Below are 16346 nucleotides of genomic sequence, written 5' to 3' on the forward strand. Positions count from 1 at the left end.
CATCTCTACTCCTGGCATCGTGGCAGCCACATAATATTCCCATGGAAAGATCTGAATTCAAATCAAGCGCTCTTTGGCATCACAGGGACTGGAATCACCGGCAGAGCAGCATCACCATCCATGTCTGGTCAGCCCCAGAATTTACATTCAGAGAAAACCATTTGGAAGCATCATTGCCAACTTTCAAAGGAACAGGAACATTTTTAAACTCTCTCTCTAATAGCAGCACAGAAGAGCAGCTTTGAGGAGCCATATTTGCAAGAAGTGATGAAGCCAAAGCTTCTGATTTGAGCACTACATCATGCTGGGAACAATTTCCAGATATAACAATTCCTTTGGGAAGCCCTGAGCTGTAGCTTTGACTGCACATCCCGTTATCAAGCCCCAGCAAGCCCTGTTGAGTCTTAGGAAGGGTTTCAAACCAGCCACACATGCTGCTCTGGGGTTTATTTCCACCCTGGGGTTAGGAACGTAGGAATTGCCAGGCACCCAAAGCCCATCTAGCACCGTCTCCTGCCTCCAACAATGGCCAGAAGCAGCAGGAGCAGAGCCCTCCCTATGCCCAAAGCTCCATCTAGACCCACCGTCTGTGTTACTGTTGTCACGCTATCAGTGCTACCAGAATCCAAGGGCCATAGCTGGGTGGTTGCACTTGGGCATAATCTCACTCTCCAACAAGGGTTATTAAAAATTTCTAAGGAAACTGCTGTCTTGGCAATATACCCATTGCATCCTTCCCACGTCCTTTGTGTGCATCTATTAGACAGAACTCCTTTAGGCAAGGGCTGTGCTTTCCTTTCTGCCTGGAAAGTGCCTAGCCCATTGTGAGTGCTACCAGAAACAAATACATCCTGAATGGCTCTAGCACACAGTGGTGGGCCTGGCGTAAGCTGGTGACAATCAGTTCCTTTGAAGATGAACCCTCAGACTAAGCAGTATTACTTATGTGTGATGTCTGCATCTGATGGGGAAAGGGAGAGAGGTCAGACCTGATTTTAACTGTGTAAATTAGGAGTAGCCACACTGAAGCCAATGGACCCTGGACAAGATTGGTGCATGTGAGATCACAATGCAAAGCCACCACTTACTACATTCAGCTTTACGATCCAGCACAGCCCCATTCCATTCCCTGACTTTTGTCAAGATGGCGATGGGATTTCTCCAAAAATCCACACATGTGAAGGTGCCAGTGTGTAGGCAGATCTCTCCACCCATGCAAAGAACACCAGGAATGTCCATTCCATAGGGCAGCTTGGGCACCAGCACAGACCCCACCTAGAATCACAGGCTGGAAGGGACCTCAGGAGGTCATCTAGTCCAGCCCCCTGCTTCAAGCAGGATCAACCCCAGCTCAGTCATCCCAGCCAGGACCTTGTCAAGCTGGGACTTAAAAACCTCGAGGGGTGGAGCATCCACCACCTCTCTAGGCAATGCATTCCAGTGCTTCACCACCCTCCTGGGGAAGTACTTTTTCCTAATATCCAACCTACTCTTCTCCTTCTGTAACTTCAGACCATTGCTCCTTGTTCTGTTATCCGTCACCACTGACACCTGATGACTCTTCACTCTGCTAGACCACAGTCCTTCCACTGACCACCAGGAGGAGAGGCAGAAGGAATCTCACCTACCTGAGCATGGAACACGGGCCCCAAACAGAAATGGCACAGTCTGCCAGTTTACCAGCTTCTACCCACTAATCAAGCCACCTGGTCAATACCTGGGATGATGCAGGAGTTAAAGCTGTTTCTATCTCTACCTTTGTTGCCCACAACTCCTGTTAGGCTCTAATTCCAGTTTCCATGGAAATGGCTATAGTGTAGGACTGACCAAAACCAGGACCAGTGTTGGAGAAAGTGCCTGGGTAAAAGTTTTTCTTGCCTGTCTTTCTGCCCAGCTGCCACTCTGTAGTGTGGGGCCTGACAGCTGTTAATCTTAGTTTTAGGCTGAGCCCTAGAAGGGCCAGTTCTGGCAAGCAGCCAACAGATTAGGGGGACCAAAGATCTGAAAATGAGTCATGTGTTAATTTCAGCCCCTTTGATGCCCCAGAGCCTTCAGCAACCTGTTATGAGCTTGAAGCTCCAAGCTGGCAGAGGTGCTGCTATCGAAGTGGGGAAAGGATCTTCTTGTTGATCGGTTTCAGTCCGCAGCCCATCTCTGCAGCAGTTCAGTGCCAGGGAACTGCCCTGATATCAAACCATTTAACAAAGGAGAGAGAAGTTGATGCAAGGAAGGGAAGAGGGGGGCAATTGCTGGCTCATAGTTCTCAAGGAGGAGACGGACTCAGGAACTGGCCAAACAGAAGTGCCTTATCCTCTGCCCCATCACCCCAACCAATCCAAGCACAGTCTCTGTCATTGCAGGGGCATTCCAACTACATGTGCAACCTTCCCACTCTGTGTTCCCCACCTCACCACAGCACACTTCGCTTTTGGAAACTCGCTGCAGTCAAAAGGACTTTCACTGACCTCGGAGGATACATAGCAATAGGTTTGGTTTCAATAGAGCAGAACGATCATTTCTCAAGGAAGTGGCAGCTCATTCAGTAACAGATCAAGGGGGCATACCCTCAGCACATGTCAGCCCAAGTACATTGTTCTATTACCTACAATGGAGGGCTGCCAAATCACCGTCTCAGACAGATGCACTGAGATACTCCTCTGTGGGAGGCCAATCGCCATGTGCCTCACGCAGACAGGGCTGGATGGGGAGGGCTCACCCCAGCAGCCCAGGGTGACAACATCTCCAGATCCAGTAGTAATATGATTGAATTATTCTCCATGCATGCTCATTTCTAATGAACAGCAGCAAATAAGGCAGCCAGACAAAGCCAGACTCTGCTCTGACATTAAAAGGCCGCCGGCATGGATCTTGAAGAGGATTAGATCGGGTGTAACTGGCTGGAAGAGTGAGCTGATTTGACATATCCATGGCCAGCCAGCAGCATGCTGTGTGTTGTATCACTTGATGTAGAATGGGGCTGGCAGAACCTGGGTCAACAAAGAGATGTTCCCACTGCACAGGGCACCATGCTCGGGAGAAAACCTCTTCAGGGAAAGGTGCTGGGCACATGTTCTAATGAATCCTATGTTCAGCAGAGGAGAAAGGTTACTCACACAAGCTATGCATCAGGGATGCTCTGCAATGGCTGCAGGAAGCACAGGATGCCAGGAGACTTTCTGGAGCTCCAACTAATCATAAAGGAATGACAAACTCTTTGGCCTCATTGACTTGGCTGCCCCCTGCCCAATATGCTGTCTTTCCAAAAGGGATTCAGCCCCGTTTCTTTGTTTGAGTAGAAATCCCCGTTCTTTTGCATTTCACAAGTTCTGCTGGTGCCCAGTGGAACAGACACAGGCCATAACAACAGAGGAGCTGATAGTAGCAAAATTCTAGCCCTCTCCAACGATTAGCACCATTTATTATCTGTGCAATAGTAGTGAGGGCTCTGAGCAGGCTGGGGCTCATGAAGACAGATACTATTCTTGGATAGGAAGAGGACTGTGTCAGTAGAGAAAAAGAGGGAGATTCTGAAAGGAACCCAGGTCTGTTTAGAGCCTCATTAGCTTCCCAGAGGCCTGCGTGCTCCTGGCACTGACAATTTGAAAGTCAAGAGGAGTGGGGAGGCTTGGTGCCCTGGAAAAATCACCTTCAAGGAGACTAAATGAGGATATTGGGCAATCAATGGAGGAACAATATGTGCCTACTTTCTAGATGAGGCAGAACTAAGATCCAGGGCTAACTTAGTAACATGCTCAAGCCTCACTCTAAAGGATGGACTAACACAGGATTCAGTAATGTGACTCAACTCTTGTGTCCAGAGACAGACATGAACAAGTTTGTTCTCCTTGTTCCCAAGAGGCAGGGCACAGGTGACTCAGTTCCCACTGGATGGCTATAACATTGCATCAGAGGCAAGGGTCTGACTCTGACCTCAGCTGGAGTAGTGGGTGCTAAGCACTTCCAGCACCTAAGTCCTTCTGTCCAAGAGCCAGCATCAGCCACGCATTAGATCCCAGGGGTTTTGGTTTTCCAGGCCCATGCTCAGGCCCTGCCTGTCTCAACATCACAGCTAGCATGCGTTCTCTCTAGAGTGGCTTGGCAAGATTTCTCACTGCATTGAGTTCTGGCTGCTCTCCTGATGCAAAGGAAGGCTGCTGAAATCCCAACATTCATTCAAATGACAGCGCTGAAGAGGCCCCGTCTGAGCACTGAAGACTTAATCTCGGATTTGTGCAGAATTAAATCAAAACTTCTGCAAACATGAGAGTGCAACACAGCTGCCTAGCACACAAAAGTGACTCCAGGCTCAGGTGCAAAGGAGCTTGATCATTGCAGGTGTTGGCACTGAATGTCTGAGTGGCATTTGTACCTCCATGGACTCGTCTCAGGCACTGCAGAGAGAGCCTAAGGAGGGAGCAGTAACCCAACCCCCATACTTGCTGGGAGCCAAAGCAATGCACTGCACCAGACCCAAAAATTTGCCACTGCATACTTGTTCAACAGCACTTTGCAACTTTGCAGCTGGGGCTCTCCAGGTACTTTACAAAGGGTGGGGAGGAACGAGCATCCTCTCCACTGGACAGAAGAAGAAACTGAGGCATGGGGCAGTAATGTGACTTGCCTCAGGTCACCCAGCAGGCCAGCCACAGAGCTATGCATAGATCCCTAGTGTCCTGAGCCCAGCTGCAGGCTGTGCCGGTCTCTTGACCACAGCCTGGAGGGGAATGGTGAGTCCCACATGAATCCTCCATTGTTCCATCTCATCATGGGGCTTGTAAGTACCTAGATGGCAGGTCAGTCTGCTGCTGCTAGAACTGTTGGTACCACACCATCCCTGGGGGTGAGTGGAGGAGGCACATCTCTGTCCAGCAAAAAGACTCTGCCTGCCCAGCCCTGACAAGAGCCCAGGTGGGGCAGGAGGCCCAGAAGTCACAGACATACAACTCGGGCACTACTGAGATGCTTCAGGTCTGTGTATATTTGGGCTTGTTGCTGCAAAGCTGGAATTTCTCTGTCAGCCCTACCTCTCCCAGGCTCTGCACAAACCAGCTGCCTCCGAATCCCACCAGATGCTGGGATGCCAGAGAGAGGTGGATGCCAGAGAGGTTCTACTCATCAGTTTCATGGATTTGAGAGTGGCGGTTGTATGTGGGGGGTGAGCCATGAGCTGAGTATCTGAGACCCCAGTGCTGGTAGGAGATGCCTGTCCAGACTGGGTGGTAGCCGTGGGTTGCCTGTGGGTGAGAGGATGTTGGCGGTTCCTGTGCCATTCACCCTAGGTGAGATGGGCTGTGCAGAGGGTGAGCGCTGAGCCAGCCCCTCAGACAGGCCAAGCAATGGCCAAACAGCTGTTAGGGCAGAGTTGCACAAGGCCCTGACTTGAGGGCCAGCCCCACCCTTCCCCAAGCCTCCCACTGCTTGGCCTGTCTGAGGGGCTGGCTCTCCTGCTCTGAACCACTACTCCTCAGAGCGCGGAGTCTGGGGACACAACAGGAGTGTACGCGTGGGGAAGCTGGGGCTCAGGCCCAGAGAGGCAGACACAGGAGACCATGAGCACTGGAGCAGCCTGTGGCCAGATGCTGGGGGCAAGTGTGAACCTACAGAGTGCCTCATGGTCAGATGGGTTCAGTGTCTTTGTGTTGCCCATACCTGAACACAGACTGTGAACTCAGCGCTCACCCTCTGCACAGCCCATCTCACCTAGGGTGAAGGGCACAGGAAGCGCCAACCTCCTCTCACCCACAGGCAACCCACGGCTACCACCCAGTCTGGACAGGTATCTCCTACCAGCACTGGGGTCTCAGATACTCAGCTCATGGCTCACCCCCCATATGACCGCCACTCTCAAATCCATGAAACTGATGAGAAAACCCTTCCCATCAACCCCACCTCCAGGGGTAATTAATAACACAAATGCTGAACACTAAGATTCCAGCCTCAAAAACAAGTTGCGTGTTAATTTATGCTGCTGCAAATACTCAGTGTGCCTGGAACGGATCCAGGACAAACTTCTGTAGGAGTATGGTTTGGCTGGGTTTGCTACTGGGAGCCATGGAGAGAGACTTGGATTGCTGATGCCAAAAGGCCCACTTCCCAAGTCTTGGAGGCCACAGGCCTGCCCCTGTAGAAGTAGATGTGTCCCCAGGGGCTAGCACACGAAAAGGGTCACTTTCAACAGACTTGTAACAGGCTGGGGTGCAGACTCGACTCTGTAGATCTATGACAAATGTGGAACTTACAACAACACAACATTGCTTCCTAAGACTGAACACTTGTTCACATACGAAAAAAAGAGAACTTGGAAAACTGCAGAACAGCACCACTGCCACTTGCCGTAATAATATATTTTCAAAATATACAAATCATTTTTCTTCTATGAAATGATAAATAAATTACCCAGTATGGTGCTTGCCTTTGATTTCATGATCTGTGCACGCAAACAGGACAAGCTACTGGCTACAAAAGAATTATTCTCCTCTGAATGCTCCATATTGTCATTCTCTGTTATCTTCACTTTACCTGGTGTACTGATCTGATTAAAACTAAACTTGCAAGACAATCTGTCTTCACTGACAACAAGAAGCCCTGTGGCACCTTAAAGACTAACAGATATTTTGGAGCATAAGCTTCTCGGATACTTGTCTTCACTGAGTGGCTGATACTTCACCATTTACAGAGGGGAAACACAGAGTGAATTATTAGGTATTTAGAGGATTTGTGGCCTGTGACGTATTCATTATTTGCTGTTTACTCAAGTTGCCAGTACCTCTGGCTCTCACTGGCCATTTGGAGACCCCTAGGAATGTTGCTCTTTATGCAGTAGTATGTCCTCAATGGAAAACTGTGACAAGCAAACCACGAGCCAAAATGGATCCATATGCAAAGAAAAATTCAGACTCAGGGAACCTCGGCACCACTGGAGAGAAGGCAAAAGGGGTAATTAGGGGTCATTAGAGACAAACTACACTAAGACACTTGGCTTTAGAGGCATCTCTCTTCCTTTGTTTTACGAAGTTACTATATGAAATAAATAGTCCAGACCTGCAAAGAGATGCCTATAAAACTGCTGCAATCACTCACCTGGTCTTTCTGTCCACACAGCATGCTTCTCTTCTTAAAAAGCACATGGTGCTGTGGAACAGCTGAGTTGGTGTCCTCACAGGAGGTCACAAGTAGCGCACAATACACTTACTTCATGGCTTTTAGCCCAAGGGCTTTGGCTGGAACTTCTTCTCTCTTGTTCACTGGCTGAACTCCACAGGTCTCTCTCAGCTCTATGACCTTCCTGAAAAGAATATGCCGTAACTGAGATATATTTCACGCAATATGACTTATGTAAGACACCACCACAGAGTTTGCCTATTGCTCATTCACTATAAAAGAGTTCAAGGAGCATTGCCGCACAGCAAGGCTCTCGCTCACTGAATGCGCAGGCCACAACTCCCACCATTTTACTGTACCACTATTGTAGTGGACACAATTGTGTGACAATTCATTCCCGAATTTTCATCATTCCCAGAATGCAGGGTAGCAAAAATATCTGATTGACGAGGGTAGGAGATACAAACTACCTACAGAGAGACTTGTATATTTTATAGTGATAATAAAATTATGTATAATTATGCAAATACCTTAGGAAAAAATAAAACTGCAATTAAAACTTTACATAGATAAGAAGTTGTTTGCAGTGGTTGTGATAAATGTGGCACTGCAGCTTGCATGGATAGCACAAGTGAAGATCAAGTGATAAGTAATGTAAGCTGAAAAGCGGGAAGCATAACAAAAATAGATAACCATAACTTTAAATGGGCACGGGTCAGAAAACAGCCAGCTATTCATTTAAAAGATGAAATGACAAAACTGCAAATCCAGCAGAGTCTCCTTAGAGCCCCTCTCCTAGCAGGGGGAAGTTTGCTTTGGGGACTACAAATCAATTTTCTTGTAAGTAATTGTAAATTTCCCTGAAGCACTCATTAAAGTGACAGACTGGATTCTTACAATGTGAACTTAATGGGTTCTGTCTGTGCTGTGCGTCTGTTCCAGACTTATAGCTCCTATGGCTCCTTCTTTTGCAAACATACTAGGACAAAGAGCAAAGGAGAAATGATCTACATTTGAGGCCTGCTGAGAGGGGGTTATCCCCTGGCCGGGAGAGAAGCACACACACCAGACAGCGCTTATCAATTTGCACAGACTCAGTCCAGCCAGTATATTCTGTTTTCAAAAGCCAGAACAGCTCCCCTGGCCATGTACTTCCGCAGGTCCTTTATTCAGCCCCATTCTCCTGAGCAGGCAGCTGCAGCTGTGCTTAACCAGATTAGAGTTGCTGTTTTCCAGTCCTATCCTGCTGCTGCTGCTGAAGTCAACAATGAGAACTCCTACTGACTCTCCCCTTGCAGGAGCTGCGTGCAGGAGAATGACTGCAGGATTTTGCCTCACACTATCCCAAACACAAGACTTTACCATCAGTTGCTGTAGGAAGGTGGTGGCTCAGGAGGATGCTGATAGCTTTGAGTTTATTTAAGTGACCATGGAATACATCACCAAAATACAGTGGTAGAACTTGGGCAAAAAACACTAACTAGCTGCTATCACTTATCATCCTACTCTTACTGTATCATCCTCATCATCAACCATGGGCTCAGTGCCCATTGGTGTCCAAAGCCTCCCTCACTATTTCCTTTCATCTTTCCCTGTCCAGTGCAGAGTGTCTTAGTTTCTGCAGTCTAGCTCTGCAGCAGTCTATTATATCATCTACCCATTCTGTGTGGGGTCTGCCTCTTCTATTCGAACTGTCCATTATGCTGAATACCAGGGTCTTGGCTTTTTGTTCATTGTTCATTCAGCAGATAAGGCCAAATAGCTGTAACTTCCATTGTATGACCTCCTGCAGTAGGTTCTCTTTCAGCTGTCTCTTGCTAAATAATTCCTCATTGGTGACCTCATCCATCCTATTCTCAGGATCGTTCTATAGCAACTCCTCTCGAATGCCAATATTCTTCTCTTTGAATCTTTCGTTATCACCCATGTCTCACATCCATACAACGTGCTGCTGATTACACATGTTTAAGACACTCAGCTTCATTCCCGAGCTAATCACTTTGCTTTTCCAGGTCTTATCCGTCACCTTCAAACTTGCTCTTGCTTTCCCTATTCTAGTCGCTATTTCCTTCTTACAGTCTACATCTTATGTCACATTGCTCCCCAGATACGTGAACTTCTCTGCATTCTTTAGTTCGATCCCATCTACACTGATCCTCCTTCCTACTTCCTTATCTGCAAATACCATTGTTTTCATTCTATCAATGTTTATGATCAGGCTGTATCACTTCCCTTCCTCGTTTCGCACCTGCACTATTCTCGCTAGCTTCTCCTCATCTTCCTCAATGATAACTATGTCATCTGTGAACCTCAAGTTGGTGATTCTCATCCCATGCACAGGCACCCCTTCTACCTTTCCTTGATCTTGTCCATTGCTCTCTCTTTGTGTGTGATGAAGACACTGGGTGATAACTGATCTCCTTGTCTCATACCTCTACTCGTTCTAAACCAACTTCCCAACTCTGCACTTTCTCACCGCTGCCTCCACATTGTCACTAATATCCTTCGACAACCGTATCAGTCTGCTATCCACTCCATACAACTCCAACGCTGCCCAAGTCACTTTCTGATATATACTGTCAAATGTCTTCTGAAAATCAAGGAAGCAATTGTAGATGTTCTTGGTCTTTAGTTGAGCTTTCTCCATTATCAGTCTTAGTTCCAATATCTGCTGTATGGTACTTCTGTCTTTCCTGAATCCTGCCTGGTCATCTGCTAGATGTTCTTCTATCTGTGATCTCAATCTCTCCATCAGTATCATCATCAGCACCTTGCCTAGGTGACTTGTTAGGGCAATTGTTCTGTAGTTCTTGCACTCCAATGCCCCTCCTTTCTTGTGCATTGTCACTAGCATGGATCTTGTCCATTCCTTAGGTGTCTGCCCTTGTTTCCACGCTATATTACACACATGGTGTATTTCCTGAATTGTACTTTCTCCTCCATATTTGATCATCTCTCCTGTGATCTTATTTCCAGGGCTCTTGTTGTTCTTTAGTGGTTTCACTGCTCTTTCTACTTCCGCCTTCAACATATCAGTCTCACTCTCGATGCTTGGAGATTTCAGTTCTTTGACCAGTCCCCCTGAGACACTTGGGTCCAACTGTGCTGTATATAGACCAGTGCAATATCTTGTCTGTTGTATTTCTTTTTAGTGACAGGTCCCAGAGGTGCGATACCGCGAAGGATGAAAGACAAAGACGAACATAGACAGCAGGGGGCCAACAGTTCTATTGTCTGAAGGCCCTGAGTTTATTATTGTCACAGCTTTTATAACCAAGTGAGAGCACATTATTATGAGAAAAGCAGTCAGCTACAATAGCTACAATAACTGGCTCAGCACTACTATCTCTAAAAAAGCCACATCAACCCTCCCAGTCCTTGAACATGAACTCTCAAAAACACCTAATCAAAACAACACAGCTCCTGGCGGCTTGCCTACACGAGAGCAGGTGTTCCGTCTAGATGCCAAGAGCCCAGCCAGGCCTGGGAAACATGTAGGAGGGAGAAGGCAAAACTCCTTCACTTGTCCATCACTGCACAACCTCCTCCTTGTTCATGAGCACCTCGTCATTCTCATCTTTGATCGCCATCTGCTTTAGCTACCACTTTCTATTAATATTCCTGATCATCTTATACACATCCCTAGGCTTACATTCATCATAATACCTCTCTATATCATCACACTGCTTCTGTAACCATTTTGCCTTAACCATTCTGGCCCCTTAACTTGTTGCATTTCACTCTATATTGCTCTTCTACCCTCTTGGAAACATCCCTTCTGATCTTCAGTGCTCTCTTCTCTTGGACCAATTGCAGTGTCTCCTGCATAATCCCCTTCTTATTGATTTTCTCTTCTTCTGGAACCATCTGCTCAATTGCCTCTTCTATTGCTGTGGCTATCCCTTTGATTCTGTCATCGAAGTCTTTCTCTGTGCCTGCTTTGCTAATCGTCTCTTTGAACGCTACTCTATACACATTCCCTATCTCCTCCTTGACTGGCCTGGCCACGTCTCTTCTTTTCTTGAACTGTGTCTTATACTTTCTCTTAGTTTCATCTTGATGCTCACAATCACTAGATTGTGGTATGAGTCTGTATGTACTCCTTGGAAATGTCAGCATTGCTGTACTGATGTTACCCAGCTTATCATCAAGATCATGTCTATCACGTTTTTGGAATTCCCAATGTTTGATCACCATGTCCACTTCCTACAGTACTTTTGTTGGAATCTCGTGTTGCAGATCACTATCTTCTGCTCCGCATCAAACTCTAGTGGTTTCTCACTTCATTCATTTCTTTCTCCACATCCAAACCTTCCCATGATTTCTCCCAACCTTCATTATCTGTTCCAACCTTCGCATTCCAATCTCCACCAATGATCAACACATCTCTCTTCGGTATCTCCTCCAGCATCTTTGTCAAGTCTCTATAGAATAGCTTGATCTCTTCCTCCGTACTGCCCACCGTGGGTGCATACACTTAAACGACTGAGATGTTGAATGGTTTTGCTTCAAATCTCACAACCATCATTCTTGCACTCACCAATTTGTATCCTAACAGTGCTCCTCTAGCTCTTTTGCTAAGAAGGAATCCAGCTCCAGCTTCATTCTTCGTTTCATTCCCCAACCACATGACTCTGCAACTGCACACCTTTCCTGATGCCATCCAACACATCTCCACTAGTCCAAATATATCTCATCGTTATCTCTCCATGGCCTTTCAAAGAAACTCTAACTTTCCAGTCACCCACAGTGTTTGGATGTTCCACATTCCAACTGATAGTATACGATAGCTGTAATTTTCTTTCGGTAGCTCTTACCGTATGAGGATCATCAAAACCTCTTACAATACATACTCAATGGAGTTCACATGCTGAAAGAAATCTTTCCTTATCCACCTGACTTTCAAACAAGCCCCACCGTGCTCATCACCCAGCCTTGCCATGCTCATCACAGACCAGATGCGTCAACTTAAAGGGACACCAGACTCTGCCGGAAGAAATCCAAAAGCTGTGGGCTTATCACTGTTGCTACGATGGCTGATACCCACACAACATACCTTCCAAGATCCATGAAAACCATGAATTCAATAGAGCCACTGGTTTTATGGTTCATTACAGTTTGTAATAAAAGCCACCACTTGCTATACTTTAATTACCTGCTTGCCCTACATCATGTATAAGTCTCTTCTCTTTAGCAATCCAGCTCTCAATTGCCCTCTTCATTTTAAGAGGTCACATGTTTACCTCTGTGCTTAAAGAATCTGCCTAACTTGTACATTGCTCAGACACTTCAGTTTCCCTCCCCAAACCTTAAGAAGAGCGCTGTGATGCTCGAAAGCTTGTCACTTCCACCAACAGACATTCCCCCACATACCTCATCTCTTTCACATGAGAATATTTTATGAATGTGCACAGTAATAGACAGAGTACCTTATGGTTATGGGGGGTCAAACACGTGTCTCTGGCACAGTCTGATAAAAGAAACCTTGACCAGGCCACCATAACAACAATGCTTTTGTTAGTCCACTCTGACGAAGGCACATGGTTTTCCCCACTTCAGAGAGATGGCAAACCCATCATTTTTCTTCCAGGTTATAAGAGGACAATCTGAAAGTAATGGAGCAGGCAGTAATATTTCTGTACAATCAAGACTTTCATTTCTAGGCACAACTCCAATAATGGCTACAATTATATGAAAACTAACACTTCCCCAGTAACAGAGTCCATCTTTCCTTCATCCATCGTTTCTCCATAATAAGTCAGAACTGGCCAAGCCTACATCTCCTGGTTTAGCAGGCACTTTACAGCATGTCTGCCAGCATTTTTGTGGTTTTGTGACAGTATTATGTTAATTTAGCTAGTGTTAGTGACACAGTGAATTTTGTGTTGTAGTTGCTGTTAAATCAGAAGCAGTATGTCTCACAAATGCAGCAGTACATTTCCATTCTACCCATCTATCATATCTCAACCCACTTCACTTGTAATTTAACAGGGAATTTTATGTTCACATATATCTCGTGCTCTGAGATACATACTAATTGGTTCAGTGATATTTAGAGAAGTTTACTAAGCTCATGGTTTCATTTATTGTGTGATGGTTTAACATTCTTGAATGAACAAAGCCCCTAATTATAAAATATCAAAATAGAAGGAACTCCAGTAGTTTATTTTTTCTCTTATGGCAGCGTTTTCCAAAGCGTGGCATGCGTACCACTGGTGGTAAGCAAAGGATTTCAAGGGGTACATGGCAGAAAATAAAATACTAAAAATCAGGAGATAAGCACTCAGACAGCACTTGGAGAGGGGGTATGCCAATATGGCCAAAGTCCCAAAAGGGTTAAGCAAATGATTTAAGTTTAGGAAACACTGTCTAACAGCATAAAGACAGATCCCTCCACAAGCTGACCAAGGTTGCTATAGCCAGTCTTCTACTGCTCACATAAAGGGATAGATGCATCTCCCACATTGGCTGTCACTGGGAGCCCTGCCTGTGTAGAGGCAATAGATCTAGTCCCATATTAATGTTACAGGTTTGTCTTAAACATCTGACATAATAAGATCGTCTTCCTGGTAAGCAACATTCCATCTCTTTCCCTATAGAGTTAGGAAGCTTATGGCATCGGTTATTCCACCAATCAAAAAACAAAACATGACTCTGGCTTTTAAAAGATCCAGCTCTGCAACATAAGCCCCAGAAACTGAGGGGACTTGACAGCCACAGGACCAGCCCTAAATCTCATTTTATCAGCCTTCACTTGGCAGCTCAGCTAAAGGGCATGCTGTCCTGAAAGTGGTCACAGTGTCCAAATAAACACCAGCAGATCTTAAATTGGTACAATTTTCCAGAATGAGAGTGGAGGAGGAGGAGCAGGGGAAGAAGCAAAGAGAGAGATGCACATACTTAGACAGATCCCCACTTCTTCAGGTAACCACCATGCCTGATCTGCAGCCTTGGAGTAGCTTCCTCACTAGCTCAGTGCTGGTGCAATGTCTTCTCTAAAAATGCTGAGAACAAAAGATTCTTCTGGGGATTTAGGAACTGAGATTCCTTTTTTGGTTCAAGGACAAGCAACTTCAGTAGATTTTAAGGAAGCAGCTTGCCACACTCCAGGACCATGGTGGTGCCAAGGCTGGTGATTCAGTCCAAGAGCACTCAGTACCTGGACAAGGCGGATTATTTGCACTGTGGCAGCAAATGGAAGCACCAGGCCACAATGTGTTGGGCCCTGTCCAGGCAAGGATGGCCCCCAGAGCATGCAGTCAGAGAGAGATGGCGGACAGCCCAGGAGAACACAGTGCAGAGAGTAGCGATTTGCCAGCATCACAAGAGTCTTTATGGCATCTCATCTCACCTTAGCATATCCCTGCTGTCATGGGACTTGGCTGCTCTTGATTTAGCAACCTCCTAAATACTCTTGTTACCTGCTTTCCCCAACACTATGCAATCTTGTCACTTCCAGTAAGTGATGCCCTGTCTCTGGGAAGCAGCAGGTAGGCCTAGCTACCAATGGTGTCTGTAATTTTTTTCCATCCATGGGCCAAATAAAGTTTGTTATGTGCACCAAGGCATATGCAGATGTGCACCACCAATAGAAATACATGCTGCCAGCTGTTGGTGCTCTGCTCATCAGCTGTGTAGCTGACTTCCTAGAAAGAAGTACTGCAAAAAGGGATCTAGGGAGCATAGTGGACCACAAGATAAATCTGTCAAGTATCAGAGAGGCAGACGTGTTAGTCTGTATCTTAGAGAACAACAAGAGCCGTGTCTACACGTGCACGCTACTTCGAAGTAGCGGCACTAACTTCGAAATAGCGCCCGTCACGGCTACACGCGTCGGGCGCTATTTCAAAGTTAACTTCGATGTTAGGCGGCGAGATGTCGAAGTCGCTAACCCCATGAGGGGATAGGAATAGCGCCCTACTTCGACGTTCAACGTCAAAGTAGGGACCGTGTAGTCGTTGCGCGTCCTGCAACGTCGAAATTGCGGGGTCCTCCATGGCGGCCATCAGCTGAGGGGTTGAGAGATGCTCTCTGCAGCCCCTCAGCTCAATGGTGGCTGCGTGGAGCGGCCCCTTAAAGGTCCCCTCCCCCTCCCTTCCTGTGCAGGAAGCTGAGAGCACGTGCAGGCAGCAGCCCAGACATGCGGCCAGCCTGCACGTCCCTCAGCAGCCACAGGACCCTCAATGGCCGCCCGGCAGCCCCCCCAGCGCCCCCAGGGGACACCCCTCCAAGGGGAGCCAGGGCAGCCAGCCCAGCCAGGTGGGCAGCCAGGCTGGGAAGCGGCAGCGGGGCCCCTCCTGGACGGAGGCCGAGCTGCAGGACCTGCTGGGGCTCTGGAGCGAGGAGGAGGTGCTCCAGGTAATGGGGAGCAAGAGGCGGAACGCGGATGCGTTCGCTCGGCTGGCCGAGGGCCTGGCTGCCCGGGGTCACCCTGCCCGCACTCCTGATCACGTCAGGAGTAAGGTGAAGGAGCTGCGGCAGGGTTACTCCCAGGCCCGGGATGCGGCCGGCCGATCTGGGGCCGCCCCCGTCACTTGCCCCTTTTACAGGGAGCTCAGGGACATCCTGAGCCCCCGGCACACCTCCTCCCCTCCGGTCGCCCTTGATACTTCGGCCGACGAGCCCCAGCAGGCCCTGCAGCCGGAGTCCGCCCCAGAGGTAAGCCCCGCACCCCGGGGGCCCCCCCCAGAGCCCACTCCCGGGCCATCGCGGCAGGAGGAGGAGGAGGGGGGGGGGGGCTCCTCCTCCGCAGAATCCAGGCTGCAGATCCTCCTCCTGCCATCCCGGAGCAGCAGCCGGGCCTCCGCCCCCTGGGGATCTCCGGACCGTGGGAGTGGACCGACAGGTATGTACCCCCCTCTGGTGGACACCCCTGGGCTTGAGGGGCGGGGGTAATAGATATGTGTCCAGGGCCCCCCACATGCTCACATGGCCATGTCCCCAAGGACAGCAGGGCCATGTCCCCCACAGCAGTGCATCAGCCCCTGCCCCCCCCCCACCCCGCACGACAGTGCCATGCCCCATCCCCGGGGCAGGGGGGAGCGGAACCTCGAGGGGCCCCCGGGAGGAGGGGGTGGGACACCCCGCAGCAGCAGCAGCAGCAGCAGCAGCATGTGATGGAGTGGGGGGAGTGCAAAAGGGAGACTCAGGCTAGATATGAGCAACAAGAGCCGAATAGCTCCCAGGGGCAAAGGATGATCATGGGGCTACAACTGGCATGTGACACCTCTGCCCTGAACAAAGAG

The 16346-nt window shown here is 48.1% G+C and overlaps 1 protein-coding gene across 1 annotated transcript in view; it reads right to left on the reverse strand.

The window, feature by feature from the left end:
* Positions 1-16346, reverse strand: part of SYT6 (synaptotagmin 6) — a 147390-nt gene that overhangs the window by 103127 nt on the left and 27917 nt on the right. The window contains exon 2 of the mRNA XM_074977514.1: positions 7193-7285. The gene's annotated coding sequence lies outside the window, so the exon portion shown is untranslated. The remainder of the gene's footprint in view (positions 1-7192; positions 7286-16346) is intronic.

Source organism: Carettochelys insculpta, chromosome 26, assembly GCF_033958435.1.
Source record: "Carettochelys insculpta isolate YL-2023 chromosome 26, ASM3395843v1, whole genome shotgun sequence".
NCBI classification, from domain to species: Eukaryota; Metazoa; Chordata; order Testudines; family Carettochelyidae; genus Carettochelys; species Carettochelys insculpta.